This window comes from Hesperophylax consimilis, chromosome 24, assembly GCF_061612785.1.
Source record: "Hesperophylax consimilis isolate HC1 chromosome 24, BYU_Hcon_1.0, whole genome shotgun sequence".
Lineage (NCBI taxonomy): Eukaryota > Metazoa > Arthropoda > Insecta > Trichoptera > Limnephilidae > Hesperophylax > Hesperophylax consimilis.
The window spans coordinates 12,612,716-12,635,065 of record NC_142859.1 but is presented as its reverse complement, the minus strand read 5'-3'; positions in this window follow the sequence as shown (position 1 = coordinate 12,635,065).

Below are 22,350 nucleotides of genomic sequence, written 5' to 3'. Positions count from 1 at the left end.
TGAACTTTGGTTTTCAGAAGTCTCTTAATTTTATTATTCGTTTACAGTAAAATATTAAACCCTTATCTTAATAAGTAATTTGTACTTAATATTACGATACTTAATTTAATAACATGATATTTATCTTAATAATGTGATACCTAACTAAATATTATAATACTTCGCATTTAAAGATGTAGGTATTTCAGTGTGATATTTTTTTCCAAGATTCCATTTCATTGTTCAATCAATTCAATAATTTATTCATTCATTTATTCCAGAAAACAAAATTGAGGCTCAAATAGATACGTATTTAAAAATCTGACTGTTTTAAATTATAGTGAATACTACGTTAGTGTTGTAACGGTTTTAAAACAACAAGCCCCAATTTCCGTTACAAATATCGATTCGAAGATCTAGGCAATCGTATCGATTCGTTTCAACATAACTAGGTAGACAGATGCTGTACGGGACGTGTTTGCCTGCACAATAAAAGACTGTAAATAATAAACACCGGCACACATCAGTCCTCAACCTGGGCTCGGTTCGCCTAGTACCCGATTATTTTGGTGCATTTTTCAACTCGTAAATTTTATAATATTAAATGCAATAAATTCGTGCTTTCATGTTCGATACAGATGCCTTTAGCTCGCTACTCGCGAAGAGATAAAATTTCAGCAGAGTTACACGGAGCACGTTGCGGATACGAAGTGACCAGGGAGAATCATTACTACGCAACGTACTTTAACTCGTAAAGTAGTAATCTTATTATTTAGTTTTCTTTCTTATAATTTTGTTGTTTATACTGTAGCATATTTCAATTATTACTTGTTCGTTATATTTTAACAAATTGGCGCCCTATAAATTCATTAGTTATTCACCTAACTTAAATATAATATTATGGTGAAATTTTGTAAATAAACTTTGAGAAATCATCTTCGAGATTCTGACCACTCTTGAGATAAAAATGAAATAAAATAAATACAAAACCCTTTTTATAACTTCTACCTAATAATAACAAAGTATATTTCGTTTACTACAACTTTGTTTTTCATATTTTTTATGATAATTTATATTTTTCTACCTTAATTATAAACCATTAAAAAAAATTATTATTACATTTTGCTATTACTACTATTTTAATATTAGGAAATTTAAGAAAACAGGAAGTTGTGGGGAAGTTAGGTACCTACTATATATTCAGATATATTAAAAAACAAACTAAGTTAAGTACTTTTGACCAAAATATTTCTTCTTGGTGTTATTTACTCATCTGGACAGAATCACTAACAAACAAACATTTATTATAAGTAATTATTATTAGCCTGAAACACAAAGATAAATTGAAAAAATCTTCTGAGTTAAAATAAATGCTGCCAACGGGAATTGAACCCATACCTTCTAATTTCCGGTTAGGTGCACGAAAGCACTGTGCTACGTCGACTTATTCTTAACCGCAAAATATTTCAATAAATACTAGTATTTCATTCAATAATTACTGACTTCTGATTTTTTTTTTCACCTGAAAAAACATACTTATAGGAAATGTTAGAGGGTAGAGAAAGGCGGGGAAGTACCAGGCTATTCAGATCTGGTTATCAAACACGGCCAAAGCCATTTAAAACAACATTTAAATTGAATGGTTGCCTTCGACCAGGGTAATACTGAGAGTATCTTCCACTCTGGAACGTGCCGTAAATATACTTTATATAAACTTTAATAGATAAATTGTCACGGTGGCATTTGAACCAGCAACCTTTGGTTTGTTAGTCCAAAACCTTTCCCCTCGACCACGGAGGCCGTGAGTTCTGTCTTAAATCTGAAATGTAAGTTGCAGCGATACTGCTAACCATTTCAGCGAGATGTTTAATTCAGGACCTAATATACAACCAGCCGGTTCAGAACGTATTACATTAAACAAAAGAATGAGTTCCCCAATTGCACGCTCCCAAATCTTTTCCATATTACAAACTGCAAACTAAAATGAATAATGTCATCTGGTACTATTTTAGGGGTGCAGAACCTGTTATATACAATCCAATCAGTTAACACATTCAATATGCACAATCCGATTGAAGATATGACGCTAAGGTCTGGACGGTTTCGGCCCTCTGATTGGTCAAATTCAAATCTTATGTTTCAGGTAAATTCCGCATAAACCCGATTTCATAGTTAAATACCGTTACAAAATTTACTTGCGACCTCACGGCGATAAAAACTGAAAACTCTTATTACTCACCGAAGAAATTCCGCCGTACTTATATTTCCAAGCGTCAGGTTCACCAGTAAAAAAAGTAAGTTTTAAAAAGAAAACTTTCGTGCAAAAAACATATTTAAAATTTGTTTTTTTGCCGTCTTGCCGTTAGAAAATGTACTGTTTTTGGATCGCCTCGTATGTAATAAGAGATTTTTTCAGAAACATCGTTTCTGCTCATATGATTTTTGGATAATGGCGAAGAAAATATATTTTACAAAATTAATAATACATTGGATTGGATAGTAAAATTACAATAAAAATTACAACAAATACAATAAATTAAAAAAACCAAAAGAAAGTAAATAAATTAAATTATAATAAAAATTAAAAAATAGCGTTTTAATAAAAATTATCCACATATACCTGTTAAATATTTGACGCTTGTCAAGAATCACGAATGCCTTTAAAATTTCAATCCCTCCGTTACTGGCCGCTGGAGTAGTTTTCCTATTGGCCGACAGAGCGCACGTTTGGCTGCATAAGAGCAAATAATAGTGTTTCATTTGAAATAATCCATAAATACGTTCAATTTCATTTATTCAAACAACGGAATTCCTTACCTACAACTACCGTTTAATACGCAATAAAAAAAACAAACATTTGATTCAACTTATTGACAATAAACAACAACTCTTTACATTTACGATTTTGAAAAATAATGATATTTAATATTATTTAATAATAATTTCGCACTATTTTGACAGAACACCGATATGAAGTTCGCGCATAATTCGCGTTTGTTTGTAGGAAGGCACTGCTAACCCAATAAAAAAACATGAAACTCAATCGGAAGCTAGAAACGCTTCGTTGATTGTAAAATTAGCCAACAAATCTCTAATCTAAAATGTACTTGTACGTATATATAATATATATTAATTTACCTTTACCGATTCAGGCAATTATTCGGGATCTGGCAGAGCTTAGTACGATTTTTTTTAAATAAAGCGTTTTGATTTTTGGATAGGTTAGGTTAGGTTAAGTAAGGTTGGGTTATTATAGATTAGGTAAAGTTGGGTTATTATAAGTTAGATTAGGATAGGTTAAGTTAGGTAAGGTTGGGTTATAATAGGTTAGGTTAGGTTGGGTTATGATAGGTTAGGTTAGGTTGGGTTATTATAGGTTAGGTTAGGTAAGGATATGTTAGGTTTTGTAGGGTTATTAGAGATTATGTTAGTTTAGGTTGGGTTAGGTTTTATTAGGATAGGTTAGGTTAGGGTAGGATAGGATAGGTGTGGTTGGGTTAAGTTTGGATAGGTTATGTTAGGTAAAGTTGGGTTTTTTTAAATACAATGTTTTTTTAAACTTGTTAGGTTAGGTTGGGTTATTATAGGTTAGATTAGAAAAAGTTGGGTTAGGTTAGGTTAGTATAGGTGTAGATGGGTTAAGTTAGGATATGTTATGTTAGATTAAGGTGGGTTTTTTTACATACAACAATATTTCAAAAAACTTTCCTTAATACCCTTATTTTAATAAATAACGGGTTTTTTAACACATAAATTAAAACAAATTAAAAAAAGTTTTCCTTCATTCCTCCTTAATTTTACATCGCCTGGCATCATTCCCTAGAAGAGATAACTATAGTTTTTCTTGAATTATAATATGCAAATGTGTTTGAATAAAACTTTTTAGTAATTTTTAAAGGTTTGCCAGCCCGCTTGCAGTAGCAGTAAGTCGGCAGAAGTAATAGTAGAAATTTGACTTGCAGTTGCGATGTTATTTGGGGTAAGTTTGTCACGTATTTGATTGGAACTTGTACTGCAAAGTTAAATATCCAGAGTCTAGAGCGAGGGGACTAGCTCCTAGTTCCACTGAAGGTCGGGCGAGATTTCGGCATGACATATTGAAATCACCTTTCAGGTGGTGTGATGGCATTTGCAATGCATTCGGAAAGTAAAATGCGCAATACAAAATCGACTTTCATGTGGAAAGGTAAATTTGAATTATTTTGCCGAGTTTTTATGCATCGTGAAAACGGCAAAAGTAATCGTTGTAATAAGTATTATTCGATTATATTAATACGACATTCTATAAACTGCTCTCAACCGTCTGGAGCCAGTGAGACTATGGCATCACTAATTTGGGTTTGATGTAAGACTGAAGATAGTGGAGAATAAGTAAATGTGAAAGACAAAGGTAAAAAAGTACCTGGCTACTCAGATCTGATCACCAAACACGGCCAAAGCCATTTTTAGCAACTTTTCAATTCTAAATGGTGTTCTTACATCAGGGCGATACTGAGACTATGTTCCACTCTCTAACGCGCCACAAATATACTCTATACCTATATACATATTTTTAAATCAAAATTTCAGAAATAACACACAATAATCAAATAATATTTACTTGCGCAATACGGGATTTGAACCCGCGACCTCCAGCTTGCTAGTCGAGAGAGTCGAGAGTCGGGCTTCATCACGGTTGCAGATCTGTGCGTCGATGTTAGTTGACAATCGAAATTTTATTTTAAAAATGCTAGTCTTTTCCGTGTGGTTTTATAGTGCAAAATTAAATAACGCAATATTTTTTAAACAAAATTGAATTGAAACCATTAACCATACATTTATACATGTTTATCAGTTTTGCAAAATTATATTATTATAATATTTAAGACATGTTTATTATCGGCCTTAGTAATTTGTCGTTTAAATTGTTCACAACTGATAAACCACAATTAATGTATACCAAATGTTTTTTTATCAAGTTTGTAAAATTTAAAGAACGTTTATTTATAAGGGAAGAATGTACACATCGTTCTGAATGCTAATTAGCAAATAAATAATAAAACAGTCAAAGAGATAAATAAAAAGAATTCTCCCTTTAGACTGCATAACTCAGTAACGAATAATTTATTTATTTAAAAACGGAACAACGGGTATGATATAGAAAGAAAGGAAAAATTAAAAGATTTAATAAGTTAACCAGAAAAAAGAATAACCATTTGATTCGGGAGGCGGGTTTGTTTTGGCGGGTGGATCAACACCTTTGCCATAGGTCACTATAAGTGGGAGGGATGGATTCATAGGTAACTCCTGGACAAGCTGAGGTTCCTACCTATCCCTCATACCATTTTCCTAACAAGAATTTCTTATTCTTCCTGCGTTAAAAAGACCCTCAACACAGCATCTCCAAAGATGACATAGGCCCTGACGAAAATTATTTTCCTCGAAGCCTTCTGTATTGGGTTGATGTACAAAAAAATACAAAGTTATTAAAAGAAGATACAAAAACAATTTAAAAAAAACTCTTTTGCAGTGATCTCGTTAAAATATGAACAGCTAAAATGTGATCATTATAGATTTATATTTCCACACAGGATACTTAAAAATATCAGCTAACATAGCATACAAGTTAGTGGTGTCTAATCTATTGAATCCTAACAGAATTGTACCCTGAAACCGTAGTACGGTTGTTACAATAATACAAATAGGGAACTCTGATCTAATGGTAGGAACATTCACGTGAATCAACATTAACATATAAGCCTATCCCACTGATTTCGTATAAAGATATAAGGTGAAAAAATGTGACTTTTTAAAACAATTTTAATGAATAAAATGAAAAATTAAAATCTATGTTTTTTAAATAAATCCAAGTCTAAAATTAATATAGCGTTATAATAATAATATAATATTTTATATATCATACACGTTATAAATAATCTTTGGTTTTTAGGGGTTGATTTTTTTTTTTAATTTTCAGAATGCTTGCTGCGATCTGCTCTCAAATAAAAAAATATTGTTTCAATACATAACATCGTTTCCATTTAGTTAAAATAATGTTTATCCCATAATAAATTATGTATATCAATACGTAACAAATAATAATTTCGCTTTTGAAAAAATAACACAAATCTACAGAAATACTATTTTTTCTTTTCTTTATTGTCTTTCGCTAAATGCGGAACGAATTGGTTTCATTAAAATTGCAGCCATTTCAATAAAACGTCAACCACCAAGTGTGAGAAATAAAAGATAGAAGCTGAAATGCATTGAAAATAAACGGCTTTTGGCAAAGAAGACGTAATTGAAAATTGAATTTTCATTTTCCATTTCAGTCGGCAAACAGTACCATTTCCAGATACTAAGGAGAAAGGAGTAACGATTTTCAAATTTACTTTTCAAATTTATGAGTAGATATATATATTGTTTAATATTTAAACAGTTTTGTGATTATTTCACATCTCCAAGTCCTGTTTAAATTTAAATTTTCTTTTGTTCTTTCCTAAAAGTTTTAGCATGAAAGAAATAATAGTTTAAAGAAGAAAACCAACGCCAAAGTTGTTCATTTGTTATTAACACACATATGTTATTTTTTCTATGGATTCGAATTTTTTTCGTCGTTGAGAGTGCATGCTATTTTGCTGCTTGGATTTTTAATGTCGTGAAAAGGTCATTAAATATTGCAAACCTCTTGCCCAAAATCAATATTGTCGTATGGTAAATGTAAGCAGATTCATGTTGTAAAAAATATTGTCATATGGTGAATGAAAGCACAGTCATGTTATGAAAATATTGTCGTGTGGTGAATGAAAGCTCAGTTGTGTTATGAAAATATTGTCGTTTGGCGAATGTAAGCAGAGTCGTGTTGTAAAAAATATTGTCTTGTGGTGAATGTTAGCAGAGTTGTGTTTTGAAAAATATAGTTGTGTGGTAAATGTGAGCAGAGTCGTGTTGTAAAAAAATATTGTCGTTTGGCGAATGTAAGCAGAGTCGTGTTGTAAAAAATATTGTCTTGTGGTGAATGTTAGCAGAGTTGTGTTGTGAAAAACATTGTTGTGTTGTGAATGTTAGCAGGGTCGTGTTTTGAAAAATATTGTTGTGTGGTGAATGTTATCAGAGTCGTGTTATGAAAAATATTGTTGTGTGGTGAATGTTAGCAGAGTCGTGTTGTAAAAAATATTGTCTTGTGGTGAATGTAAGCAGAGTTGTGTTGTGAAAAACTTTGTTGTGTGGTGAATGTTAGCAGGGTCGTGTTTTGAAAAATATTGTTGTGTGGTGAATGTTATCAGAGTCGTGTTATGAAAAATATTGTTGTGTGGTGAATGTTAGCAGAGTCGTGTTGTGAAAAATATTGTCGTGTGGTGAATGTAAGCAGAGTCGTGTTGTGAAAAATATTGGCGTGTGGTAAATGTAAGCAGAGTCGTGTTGTGAAAAATATTGTCGTGTGGTAAATGTAAGCAGAGTCTTGTTGTGAAAATAACAGAATGAATGGGGATCGTTTAAAGTGTACACTGTACAGTGTACACCCATAACTTTTTTAAAACAATCAAAAATTTTCTTGACAAAAGAGAACTCATTATAATCTACATAGCCATATGTCAATCTTTATTAGAATATGGAATAATTGAATGGGGAAGTGCAAATAACTCCACCCTAAGTCCTCTAATTATAACGCAAAAAGCCACCTTGAAAATACTACTCAAATTACCATTAATTAAACAATTATCAGAACTTGCTCTGAACATATTTTTAATACTTCTTCAAATTTTGCAAATTCACTTTGTGGCACCATTTTATTAATAAAATAATTAAAACACTTTGTTTTTACCACGATAATCTTTATTTTTTATATAAAGTCGACATGTTTCGAGAACGATGTTCTCTTCATCAGGACAATTAATGTACTAAAAACTAAATTGTCAAGTATATAGAGATAGGTGTGGGTAGAAAAGGAAGTAGTGAGGGGGGGTTGAGGGGAGGGGTGAGAGGTGGAAAGGGGAGGTGCTTAGAAGATCAAAGACAAAAAATTACAATGGAAATATGTTTAAGACAGGGTTATTCACACAATTAGTTTGATTATTAATAATATTTAAATTTCTATTGACATTTTTTCTAATTTCTAATATTTCTAAAAGGTCTAACTGAAAACCACGAACATTAGTGTGTAAAATTTTAAAACAAGTATTTATGTCAAATGAATGGTTGAATTCAATTAGATGGTTAGCAAAACAGTAAAGTAAGTAAACATCGTGAAACTTAAAAAACTCTATGCTCCACTTATTTATACTAACAAAAAAAACATTGGATCTACTAACGTATATACCTAACCAAATCACTAGATCCTTTAATCAAAAATACATCCACCAATCAAAAACAAAGACAACTTTTGGACAAAGAAACATTTACTACGACATAAAACTTTAAACAATTTCCACTCTCCTAGGAAAAACACACAAATGTCAATATTTACAAAACGTTTATAAAAAAATATATCTGGGACACAGGAAGACACAAAAATGATAAAACATTACAACCAAACAAACACTAATTGAAAATAAAATTTAATAAAATAAAATAAAAATACTGAAAATGTTAAATGTTTTCCCCAGCACGGGAAATCTCAGTGGTGAAAATATTTTGAAATACAGTTATGTAAGAAAAAAAAATTAATAAATAAAAAACCCATAGGTTACCTGCGGAATCTTAAAGAACAGCAGGACTCAAAAGAAATCAACATCATCTCCAGGTAAAGGCTTCATTTCCTCTCTTGTATTTTCTCGTGATAAAAAACACGATCGGTTATTCTTCTTTTTGTCATTTACATAGTCTATTTTAAATGCAAATCGGGCATCAAACAAGTGTATTATTAATAAGCAATAACTCAATTATAAAATAATTATATACTTTTATTCAAAGTATTAAGTTCCAATACGCGTAAAGTTATTTTATGAGATTCTTTGGCCTCCGGGATTGACTATAATTCTCAGAATAAATTTTATTTCATTACATATTATAATAAATCAAAAAAATATACTTACATATGGTTTTTTTTCTACACCATTCTCTTAATATCAGACTGATAAAAGACCACCATTCAAATGTTGCTTTAAATGGCTATAGCCGAAATTGGTGGCCATATACTTCCCTACCTTCCTCTGCAATTACAGCCACACAACGTACCTTTATTGGGTATGACGTAATCCTACCGACTCCATCGATTGGGAATAGGTGGGCATGTTTTCATATTTATTTTTTAAAAACACAATTTTTTCTGACTAACGATTTGGTTCTTAGTTAGCTTTTTTTTAAAGTTATTCATTACGACATTAGTGATAAAATTTTCACAATGACGTTTCTTGGTTACAAATCGAAATGTCAAATAAAATAAAACTTTTTTTTCTGAACTTTCTAGGGTGGACGATTATCTGACATATTTAAGATAAGATCACCATTCATAATTGAAATGACACTTGAAATAGCTTTAGCCATATTTGGTGACCAGATCTGAGGTGTTTCCCCGCTTTCCTCTCCCTTACCTACTTTCCCTCTTCATTATCTTTAGCATCATAATGTACCTCAATTGGGGAAGCCATAATCTCACTGTGTTTTGACGGTTGGAACTTTTGTGTGGTACTCACATAAAAAAATAAGTTGTTTAATAAGTTGTATTCATGTTAGATTTTTCAGCATTCTCCCGGTGATGATTTCTTTTGAAAAGGGTGACTTAAAGAATGAAACAATAGAAGAAAAAAAGTTTTCTGATCATGCATCATACTTCCATTCAATATATTTTTGCTCACAGTATTTGACGTGAATATAAAATACAAAATGTCGTATTCGTAAAATACGCAAAATAGGAAATGAATACCCTAACTCAGACGATTGTTCCACTCATATGTGGCTCTCTCTCCATATCCTTTCCACATTTTCCTTGCGAGAGGAAAGCCGAGGAAAAGTGTAAGATAGAAGATATAAGATAGCAGTCAGAGTACATCAGCGGTGGCAGTTCCCCGAAACCCTCTCCATCCCTCCTCTTAGAGTTCGTTTCCTTATTTCCGTATCCGGTTTCCTGAAGGCCGATTTGCATCCGGCCCGGTGAGAGGTTTGTAACGAATAGTCGCAACCCTGACAAGTGCAAACTCGCAATCATATATTGCTAGGGTTACCACAAAATAAAACAAAATTTAAAATATAAAAGAGTTAAGTTTATTGCATAAAAATATTTGGATTCTATCTATTCAAGTTATTGGCAGCTTCTATTGAGCACTATTTGATTGAAAAATACTTTATTTATTGAATAATATAACAAAATGTATAAATATGGATGGGTAGGATCTTATTAATAAAGGTTCAGTAAAAAATAACAATCTCAACTGGCAACTGGATAATTAAAATATATATTTTTTTTTAAACCGGTTACATGATCTTAAGCTAACTTAAAAAATAACCAGAAAAAATCCATTAAAAATTGAACATTTGAAGATTACATAGAAACCATTACAAATGGAATACAGAAACTTTCACATTCTAGAGAGTAAAAAATAGCTGGACCTACATATTGACAAACAGTTGACCTAAAAGCAGATATAAATTTTAAAGAAAAAAATATTCCGCTAATTGGTGTATTTAGTAGAATAGCTGATCTAGTACCAACAGAAGTAAATATAGGCTTATGCTTTAGCTTAATGCAATCCCACCTAAATTTTCTGATATGGGTAAATACACACATTACATTCAACAATTTACAAGCAATACACAAAAATGTTATAAAAAAAACACTTCAATTATAACCCAGATACCCCACAAAAAAGCCACACCGAGAAATGAACTTATTGAAAATTAGATACTTGTACGGTGTTCATATCCCTTTTTATCTACAAAATACAACATTAACTTATAATACACACGAACACAAAATTAATAAAAATGTCACAAGAACATGAATACTATACGAGATAACATGGTAAATTGTACACTCGCCGTGAGGGTATCTTATAATCTCCTTCCCAATAGCCTGAAAACGGAGAATAGAATTAACTTTGTTTTTTAAACTGCTCAATCTTTAGATTGGTGAACAAAATTATAATGTAGAATAATTTGTTAGGTAAAAAAATATATTTTATGTACCTACTTTGATTACCTTCGACCTGCATTGACCCTGAAAATTATTTTACAAAGATGTCTAGTCTGGATATTCTAGGTCAATGTAACCTTTTTCAGTTGTAAGGTCGTATCCACCACGAGCTAAATAGATTTGAATCATTTATTTAAATGTAAAATTTATGAAGACCGTTTTGGTTTTATGAAAATCTGTTTTCAATCATTCAAACAGATTTTTTAAAGTTAATTGCTTTTGAAACTTTGATCGAAACCTAACAGTAATTGTAGGGAATAATTCGAATTTGAAACTAACTAACCAGCACGCCATTACCACAGGGTAGTTAGAGAGGATGCCTTCTTGCTTTATTCACATGGATACATCGTATCACACATACTCTTCTGTTATTTTGACTCTGTACGGCCTGTCTCAGATACTAGATCGTGCCATGTCTTTCACAGAATTTTTCTCATCGAAATAAAAGTTGCATACCTGATTCCGTGTTAGTTCCCCGCGTCTCGTCAGATGGAAAATACCTTACGTTCAGAATTTGAATTTTGAACAAAAGAAGCTGCAACGCATATGAACTTATCATTTATGGACAAAATATTCCTTTAGTTCCTTGGAAATTGCCGTCAAATAAGGACTTAACGAGAAAGACTAGATGATATCTTGATTTTCACTTATTTTCGTACACTTTATGAGTTCAATTGTGTACTTGTTTGTTTTGGTTACCATTTTATTAGTATTGAATATTAACATATCTTCTTTTTTCTTGTGCAAAAAGTGTCATTTTCCTGGATAATTCAATTAGATGCAAAGTTTTGTGTGTAATGGTTTTAAAATGTGCATGTTTTTGTTTCTTAAAAAATTTTCAAATAATTTGATGGAATCCAATCATATACTCATTAACTCATATACTCATGTACTCACGTACTGATGTGCTCATGTAATTATGTATTCATGTACCCATATATGCATGTACTAATGTACTCGTTCAGTATTGTACTCATGAACTCGTGCACTCGTGTGCTCATTTACCCATGCACTATTTTATTCATGCACTCATTTACGCATATATTCATGTAATCATTACTCGTTTTCTCATGAACTCATGTCTTACGAACCCATCTATTCATGTACGCACGTACGTATGTACTCATGTTCTCAAATTTACATGTCCTGAAATACTAAAATACTATCGTTTTCCAACTATACTACCAACGTTAAACTTTCAACATGCCTACAATGGTGTACCATATTCCCACTAGCCACTGTCAATCGAAATTCTTATACGGTATCCCCATGAAAAAATTCTTGCTTAGTACTTAATTGTTACAGCAATCAATTTGAAACGTAAAACAGTAAAAAAAATCAGTAATCATACAGAAACATTTACCCCTTAGATTTAGATTGTCTCGCCCACATTCACAAATGAAAACCTCTTACACAAAAATAGCTCGAATCCGGAGTCAGACCTTACCTCTCTATTTTGCCCTAGCTAGTTTGCTCTCTAACCACATGTAAGTTTGCAAGTCTGGCTTTCTTGGTCTTGTTTGCATTCTCGGATGTGGGTTAACTTTATGCACACTTTAGCAATGCGTTTTTCACTGAATTTCAAAGCCACTGAAGTACTTTTAAAATTCAGGGATTAAATTTCACAATGTATTTTTCTTAACCCTTCCAGCGTTTTAGGGTCATATATGACCCCATATTTAGTATAGAAGTATTTTTATCTTTTTTCCATCTTGCGGAAAAACGTATTTTTTTGACGCTTTCGTGAAATATTTGCACTGGATGCTATTAATAAAATCCTAAAAATATCAAAAAAAAATAATAATCCATATTTTGCGCCCCATCGTAAGAATTGGTAAAACTTAAAAAAATATTTTTTTTTATTATATGAACAAGAAAAAAGTGATGTTACAGTTTTCTTACGAATTTCCCAAACAAAACGAATGTGTTGAAATCTCGAGTTTTACTCTTTTGACAACATTTTTCACGTTTGATATTAAAATTTTTATTATTAAGAAAAGATAATGTTTTTTTTTAACTTTGCTTCTAAAACAGTATTTGTAGTATAGAGTACCATAATTATGTATTGTACCTCTATATTTCTTAATTAATCATTAAGTAATTTTCTTATTTTGAAAAATAGATATTATAATGCAGCGATTGAAACAACCTTTTACTTACGAAACTTTGGGTCTAAAGAGTCCTGTAGAAGAGGACAAAAAGGACTTGCTCAAGCAATATCTCCCGATCCGGCCCACCTCGTAAGACCTAGACAGTCTAGACACTCCTCCCCATGAACCTGGGCACTCTTACTAAGTCACTCAAACATAGCTTAGCACTTAGGGTGACCTATAGCAGAGGTACTAGTTATCCAAAAAATAGTTTCCAGGGCGGCGGTACCCGCAGACGCACTTTTCAAATAACAGTATGCTTTTTGTGATGTTTTTTGTACAAATCGGAAGACATGTGTAATAAAAGGTAATTCCAACCAAATTGCTTCTATCGCAAGAAGCATAAAAAAAAAGATTTTTTTAAATTAAAATCTATAGTAAACCTGATTTTTAAAATCATTTGAAGCATGTTGCATTCACCAGAAAACTATTTGTTATTGTTTAATGAAGCGATTCTAGAGTGATTTTGGCCAATTCACCCAACGTAAGCAAAAACTACCCCAAACAACCATTGGTCTGACTGATTAAGACTGCAGCTGACAGGAAGGGGAGGCGACCCTAAGGAAGGATTATGTTCAACATCGGACCCAAAGAGCCTGAGTATAATGATGCAACCTTCTTCTGCAATCCGGATACAAGTAATTTAAGGAATTAATTAGTATAGTGTATTTTACATAGCTTTGTGCTCAAGCATACAGTCAAAGTTGTTTCGACTGGTACCTAATAATATGTACTGCATGCCGTCATAAACAGAAAGGCAGATATTTGCAAAAGAAATGTTCTTAGATGTAAGTCTTTTCATTTTGTTCAAAATAATTTAAATCTCACCAGCTCGACTCTCTCTCATACGTCTTGATTAATACGTACGTCACTCCTGGAAACTTCTGTGTTTCAATAATGTTATTCCTACCACCGCCTCATGCCGGTTTTTCTTCTGATTTATGAACCTCTTCACTAGGCTGAGCCTATTCCGAGGTGAGAGAAATTTGATCTTATTTTAATTACTTAAAGAAATATAGCCATTAAAAGATATAAAAACAATGGAAGATATAATAAGTAGAATAAATCAAATAATGAATAAATCAGAGAAATAGAAAATAAATTAAAGAAATAATTAAATAAAAAGAAAAGAGAAAATGCAGGCGTGGAGTATGTTTGTAATAATATTGTATGTTTTCTGTTGTACATATTTAAATGAACGTTTCGAATTATGTTCCCTAATTTTAAAATAAATTTTGTTACAGCATTAGTAAAATGAAAATTAAACCTCTTATATGTTAAAACAAAACACATGGCATGTGTTAATTTTTGTCTTTTTTAACAATGTAGGTATTTAGTTTTTATTTTTTTTATTTTTTTATTAAAACACAAATAACATTGTTTACATCACTTTATTTCGATACAAAATCTCAACATGTTTCATGAACCAAGTTCACTTCATCAGGAGCACAAGTATACTAAAGTTATAATTAAAATTAGGTCTAGAAAGAAGAGGTAGAAGGAGCGGGGAGGGGTAAGAGTGGGGGAGGGTTATTCAAAGTAGGAATTAAGATGTCATTAGACGGGAAAGACCGGGTAATTGGGAAAATATTTAAAATGGGGTTTATAAAATTTTTTTGTTTATTAATAATATCTGCTTTCATATTCACGTATTTTCTTATTTCTAGGATTTCAAAATTATTGATTTGAGATACCTTGTAACCAGAATGTAGTATTTTAAAACCTGAATTAATATCGAAAGTATGGTCGTTATTTAATAAATGATCCGCAAATTCTGATTCACAGTTTCCCTTTAAAGCCCTAAGATGTTCTTTAATTCTGATCTCAAAGTTTCTATTAGTTTTTCCTATATAAAAGGAATTACAATCATTACAGTTGAGTTTATAAACACCTGATTTTTTAGTTTGACTATCAATATCTTTATTATTAAGAATATATTTTTTTAATTTGTTATTCGTATAAAACGCCGGTTGAATAGTGAAGGGGATGTTTTTATTTATAATTTTGGAAGTATCATTATCTACAAATAGAATTCTACGCCATTGTTTGTTTGTATCTTTATAAATAGGATAAATATAAAGTTTAAAGAATTTATGTTTAATTTTTTTATTTAGTATTTCATCTATCAATTTATTAGGATAGCCGTTATTAGATGCTATTTGTTTTATGATATTTGATTCTGAGATATAATTAGGATCCGACAAAGGAATCGAAATTAATCTATTAAGCATAGAATGGAAAGCTGCGACTTTTTGAGAAAAGGGATGATTTGATGAATTATGAATGACAATATCAGTGTACGTATCTTTACGGAAAATATTAAAATCTATTTTATTACCTATTAATGTTAAATTTAAATCTAAGAAATTTAAACTCTTATCTATACCTATTTCTAATGTAAATTGAATATTTTTGTGTATTTTATTTAAAAAGTTTAAGAACATGTTCAATTGTCTTTCTGTTCCTAACCAAATGCAAAAAATGTCGTCCACATATCTCTTCCAACAATATAAATTTTTAAGTAACAAGGCACCGCTATTAATTATTCTTTCTAGACTTAATTTTAATTATAACTTTAGTATACTTGTGCTCCTGATGAAGTGAACTTGGTTCATGAAACATGTTGAGATTTTGTATCGAAATAAAGTGATGTAAACAATGTTATTTGTGTTTTAATAAAAAATAAATAATGCCATCACAAAGTGAAAAGCAGTTAGAAGAAGTTTTCTTCGAAAAATTAGGTATTTAGGTTATATTCTGTGTCCTTACGTATGAGAACATTTTTTCTTAATATATTTATTTAGTTTAAAATTTGTTTTATTATATCATCAATATTTCTAACATCAGCAAATACCCAATATTTGCCACACCTGTTAGTTATTGTTTGCATTATATATTATATTACCATTATACTTTGTCAAAAGGGGTTCAGAATTATGTACAGAACTTTTCCTCTATTTAGTCATATTTTATTTAGTCGTGAACGTTAAAATGGCTTTGGTGAATGACCACCATTCATAATGGAAGCCTTGCATAAAATTGCGTCAGCCATAGTTAGTGGATCTATAGTCAAGCGGTTCAGAATCCACGAATTATCCAATTAATCCAAGAATTACGAATCCAGAGATTGCGGACTCTACTCGGATCGCTAGGTATAATTCTATATTCTCAGTATTAAATTAAGAGAAAAGCAAGAGATAGAGAGAAAAAAAGGTTAATTTTAATATTCGAATCCGTGGAAACCCGTCAATTTATACGTAGTCACGCTACAAATGCTTTCATGTTTCTTCATCATGATATGTCACATTTTCAAAAGATTTTAAGTAATATTAATGTCGGTGTGTATTCATTATTTCTCAGTAATAAAAACAACCAGAAACGCAGGTCAAATTTCGTTAGTTCGTCACAACAGTTTTGTTATTTATCTGTCCGTGGATTTGGTGTCTAAATAACAAAATGAATGTCATTATTTAACGAAGCTTTAACATAAAATCGATAAACAAATAACTCTACAATATCACTCCACGTCAATTTGTCAATCGGAAAGTGGTGCAACTTAATTAAAACAGACTTGAGGCGTAATTAAACGATGATCGGTCGAAATCAGTCAATCGCTATTCATTCCCAAGGGAACACTCGATAGATAAAGGAATCAATTTCAAAATGAAATAATTTGTTCGATGTCACTCGGGGAAATGACTAAATAAGTCAATGCCAGGCTTACGTTTCAATTTTCTTTAATTCGTCGTCTTGGAATTGTCATGATTCATTTGTGATCTGTTTCGCTTCTGTGTGATTTTCTGCTTTTAAATATGATTGAAATAATAATAATATCAACTTGATAATATATCGATTTTGTTGCGTTTATGAAAAATCAATTCAAGTACCCTTAATGATATTAATTAAATGACCTAAAGAGACCAGACGACTCTTAAATCCACACTCAATTTATCTTCAAATGAAATCACTTATAACTGGCGCCTTACAACTAATAGAGAACTTATAACTGGTGCTTTACAACTAAGACATCTCATAACTGGTGCCTCACAACTTTTTTTTTGTTTCTTTATTCATAAAAATATATTTGGATACAGGTTTTTTACATGCTTTTCGACTACCAGACTAGACACATATCCGTATTATGGTAGTCGAAATTTGTGTATAATTATATAAATTTAATGTAATACATGATTCATTAAGTTGTAAAATATGTATTAGTTAAATAGGTTTAACTGAAAATAAGAAAGAGATGAAAATAAAGATAAATTAATTAATTATTTTAAAAAGAAATTTTAAACAGAATTGAAATGAAAAAAAGAATAATAAAGCAAATGAACTTAATTTAATGATGTCAGGTATTCTTTAAAATAGTTCTTTCCCTTCATAAATAACAAATTCTGAATATATAATATTATGTACCTACATGATCACATACAGGAAAGGAATTGGAGTAGGTGAATCTTGTAAACATAAAGATAAAAATAAAAATAAGGTACGTAGGATACAAATAAAAATAATAGATAATGCTAGGGATAATAGAAATAAAAATAAGAATAATCGCATCAGCGTAATATAGAGTTTTTGTTTAAAGTTAATTTAGAGATAAAATAAAATTTTTACTCGAAAAATAGGAACAGTTTTAAGTTGTAAGGCATTCTTTACAATATTTCCTTCCCTGAGCAAATAACCAGTTCTGTACACTAATGGCATACAGATCATCAGTTAATGAGAACAACTTATAATGAGTACCCTACAACTAATACACAGTCTGTAACGGCTACCTCACAAACTAACTGCACAGTCAGGAAACACGCCAAACGCGCGCCCAACATTTTTACACAGTTGACATGTGTCTCATAAGAACGGGTTGTTTCTCCAACTGGTCCTTGAGTTCCAGTTCGGATGTGGAACTGTATTTTGAACTCGGTGTTTCCTCCCTCCCAAAACATGGGTCTATTCAAGACCCAGGTTCAATCTTTCCTTTCCAAAAAAAAAGAGCCTCACAGCTAATGGTCATCTCATAATTGGTGACTTGGAACTAATAGCCGTATATACAACTAAAGCGAACAATCTATTATGAGTACTGTGATTTTTAATACCTGCCAACACTAGATTAGAAATTCTCAAAATTTAAAAGTAGCATGTATCAAAAAACATTTTCATTAATATTTATCAATAGATATATACCTTAGGGCATACTTTTTTCTTTCATTTGGTTTTCTACTATTTAAATATAAGTTAATTAATTCCTAAAAACTTTTTTTTTAAACTTTGTTTTCTTACATTTCCCCACCTTTTTGCTCTCAAAAAGATTGTAAAACGATATAAATATTATTATACCTTGCATCAATCATTATACCTTATAAAAATAAGTGGACTAACTTCGGGAGGTGAACATGTTTATTATAAAATTGTTCTATTATTTGCTAATAGCTTGCATCAATCATTATACCTTATATAAATAAGTGCACTAACTTCGGGAGGTGAACATGTTTATTATAAAATTGTTCTATTATTTGCTAATAGCTTGCATCAATCATTATACCTTTTAAAAATAAGTGCACTTACTTCGGGAGGTGAACATGTTTATTATAAAATTGTTCTATTATTTGCTAATAGCTTGCATCAATCATTATACCTTATATAAATAAGTGCACTAACTTCGGGAGGTGAACATGTTTATTATAAAATTGTTCTATTATTTGCTAATAGCTTGCATCAATCATTATACCTTATATAAATAAGTGCACTAACTTCGGGAGGTGAACATGTTTATTATAAAATTGTTCTATTATTTGCTAATAGCTTGCATCAATCATATACCTTTTAAAAATAAGTGCACTAACTTCGGGAGGTGAACATGTTTATTATAAAATTGTTCTATTATTTGCTAATAGCTTGCATCAATCATTATACCTTATATAAATAAGTGCACTAACTTCGGGAGGTGAACATGTTTATTATAAAATTGTTCTATTATTTAGTAATAGCTTACAATAAGAATATAAGCTTTTTATCACACTTTTTTCTAAATATTTTGTTAATATTTCGTAAACTTCTCTACTTGAAATATTTTTTTTTCCATTATTCAAGAATAATAAATCGTTTTCCCCACCAAATGGTACTTTATAATATCACAATAAATCGGTTACATAAACACTGTATTTCAACTATTTTAGTTCACCAAACACAAACATTACAAGTCTTTTCTGGTGTTGGGCATTTTTAGTGAATAAGTGTAGCATCAAGAAATCGATGCGCGGGAGTGATTTTGAGTTTTCACGTGATTCGCGTATAAGGCCTTTTGCGACTCTTTGTTTTAACGGAAATCAATAAAAAGTGTCTCAAAGGCGAGAAACAATTTTCCAACACCTACCACCATAAATAATTATAATAAAAGTTACTTAAATATACAGTTTTTTTTGTTAATTTAAGGTTAATCGCACCACTGGGAGATGTCTTTGCAAGTTAAATTGATTGCCGAAAAACAGCAAAGAATACCATCTTTTGATTATACAGTACAAAAATGTTGCACTTAAGGAAACCAGAAAAGAAATAAATGCTAATAAAAATGATATTAAAATAGTGTACCTACGTAACAATCACATGGGATTCAAATTTAAAAAAAAAAAACATAAACTACAATATTATTACGTCTATAATGCCTAACAATTTTGAATAGTTAGGCTCTTCAGACCCTCTGTTTTCTCAATCTCCTATCACTTCCCACTTTCTTTGGTCTCACAACGTCCCCCAAATTTAGTATGTCATAATACCTTGGCTTCGGGAAGTACGAACTGCAGTGCGGTAAATGCAAAAAAGATGGATTATAATAAATTCATCTTGGACGGCGATTATCTTGCGAATTTAAGATGTGGTGTAATGAATACATTCTGCGTTTAATGCGACTATACATTATACACTGGTAAAACTCACCACTGATAGATTTGGTTAATTTTAATTGTTATCTTCTTCAATAGTCTTTTATTAGGACTGTTAAGATTAACGGCTGCCCTTTCTTGGTTTTATTACTTAAGTTATTGATTTTCAAGTTTTTGAACTAGACTTAACCAGTGTATATAATATAATAATGGATATTAAACGTAGCTCAGCTCAGTTCAGCTCACAGGTTATAATCGTTTTCTGTTATTTGTTCCTGTGCCTACTAAAATATTTCTTTTTCTTGTCTGATTTTAATGTACTATTAAAACCGTTATGTGATTGTTCCATGCAAAATTATACTAAGTAAATTTAATGGAGTATTTTTATTGAAGATACCTTCATCCAAACATCGCCTTAATTGAGGAAGAAAATCTTACTTCATAATCAGTAAAGATAAACATTGAATAAAGATTTTAATTAAGAATTTAAATCTTATTATGGATGTATCTGTTTGAAAAGCAAATAAATTACATCGTTCATTCGAGAAACAAATATTGGCGCAACCTCCAATAATTATTTGGCAGTAATTTTCTCCTAAGTCCCTCGCCGTTCTTTTTTATTAAATTCTTCCTACCTTACCCTCTTTCTCATTCCGCTTCTTTCTCTTCTCTTTCCTTATCCGGGTAAGGTCAAAAACAGTGGTCGGCAACCTAAACAAAACTAAGCTGCATTTATTTTACTGATACATCATTTTTTAGATGCAAAAGAATCTGGCTTTTAAAATTGGTTTGGTTATGTTATTTAGAATTCTCAAATAATGTTAAAGTTGATAAAAACCTCCCCACAAATGGACAAAATAATGTCTAATTTAAAATACCGTCTAAAAATTGATAAATTATCCAATGGAACAATTTCCAAAATGATATATATCCTTATAGACAAAATGATTGAAGTTGGACTTAATTTTGTCCAAATGGACCAAATATTTTTTAAATTTTACGAGAAAAATAATACGGTTCCGAACTCTGGAAATTCAAGATGTATTCCGAAATCGTGAATTGTATCGTGTTTCGAATTCAATCTCGCTGAAAGCTCTCGTATCCCTACCAATTTTTAACCAAATTGAGAGAACTTTAGAATTTTAAGATGGTCGCCTAAATTTTGAATTTGACTCTAGAAAAGCCTTACCTGTAAGTGATTTCCAAATGGGTATTTTTCCGATTAGAAAAAAATACAAAAATTGCTCAATAGACAAAGTCCAGATGAAAATACTTTCAAATGTACAAAAACCAATTAAATAATGTCATTGGAATAAAATTATACCTGTAGCATTTTTTTGGTTTTTATTTTATTTATTTGTTTTAAGGAACATAAACAGTTCTAATATTAATTTTTATATATTTAAATTTTTTAAATGTTCTGCAGTGTAATTATTATTACATTTAACATAATATATGTTTTTCCCTCTGAATGCATTATCAAATAGTTTGATAATGTCTTCAGAGGGCTGTCTAGCTAATAAATACATAGATGAACCGCCTTAAAATTATTTTCGTTTAAATTTTATAATAATAATATTGACTGGTCAGTGACTGAGTTGAAAACGCGTTTGGGTTCCACCTGGGCGTAGTGTGTTCAACTCCTTGGCTGGTTAAGTCCTCCATCAAGCAGCATTTTCCGCTTTCTGTGGTGGTAGTAGGAGATTTTAAATATTTTCAGGTTATTCGTAACTCGGGAATATTTTTCATTCTTTAAAAAAAACTATTGAATATATAAATAAAACTAAAATGGACTTCTACAAATTAAACTTGATAACAACAAAAAAATAAAAAAAGGACAACTATTTTCAAATCCAGCAAAAACGTTAAAATTTCGGCGGCAATCTTGAATTTATTTTAGAATTGCTGACTGATTTATTTGATCCATCGTCATACTTACGTATTATGTTAATACACGAATTTCTTTAAATATCTTGCAAAAAATATAATAAAAGGTTTCTCGCCGCTGGTCTCAAGTAATCATTCTTAAATAAACTGTTCCTGTTTTTCCGATAAATTTGAGGCTTAATCAAATAGAATTTGGTTTGGAACCATTTTCTTCAGCAGTCGGCAGCCTTTGGTGTACCCTGTTCCCTGTACATACCATGTATATTGTTTGTACTCTGTATCGGCAGACGCGCACAAAGGGAAGGACCGTTCTGTAATAATTGTGGCCGATCAATGGAATTGA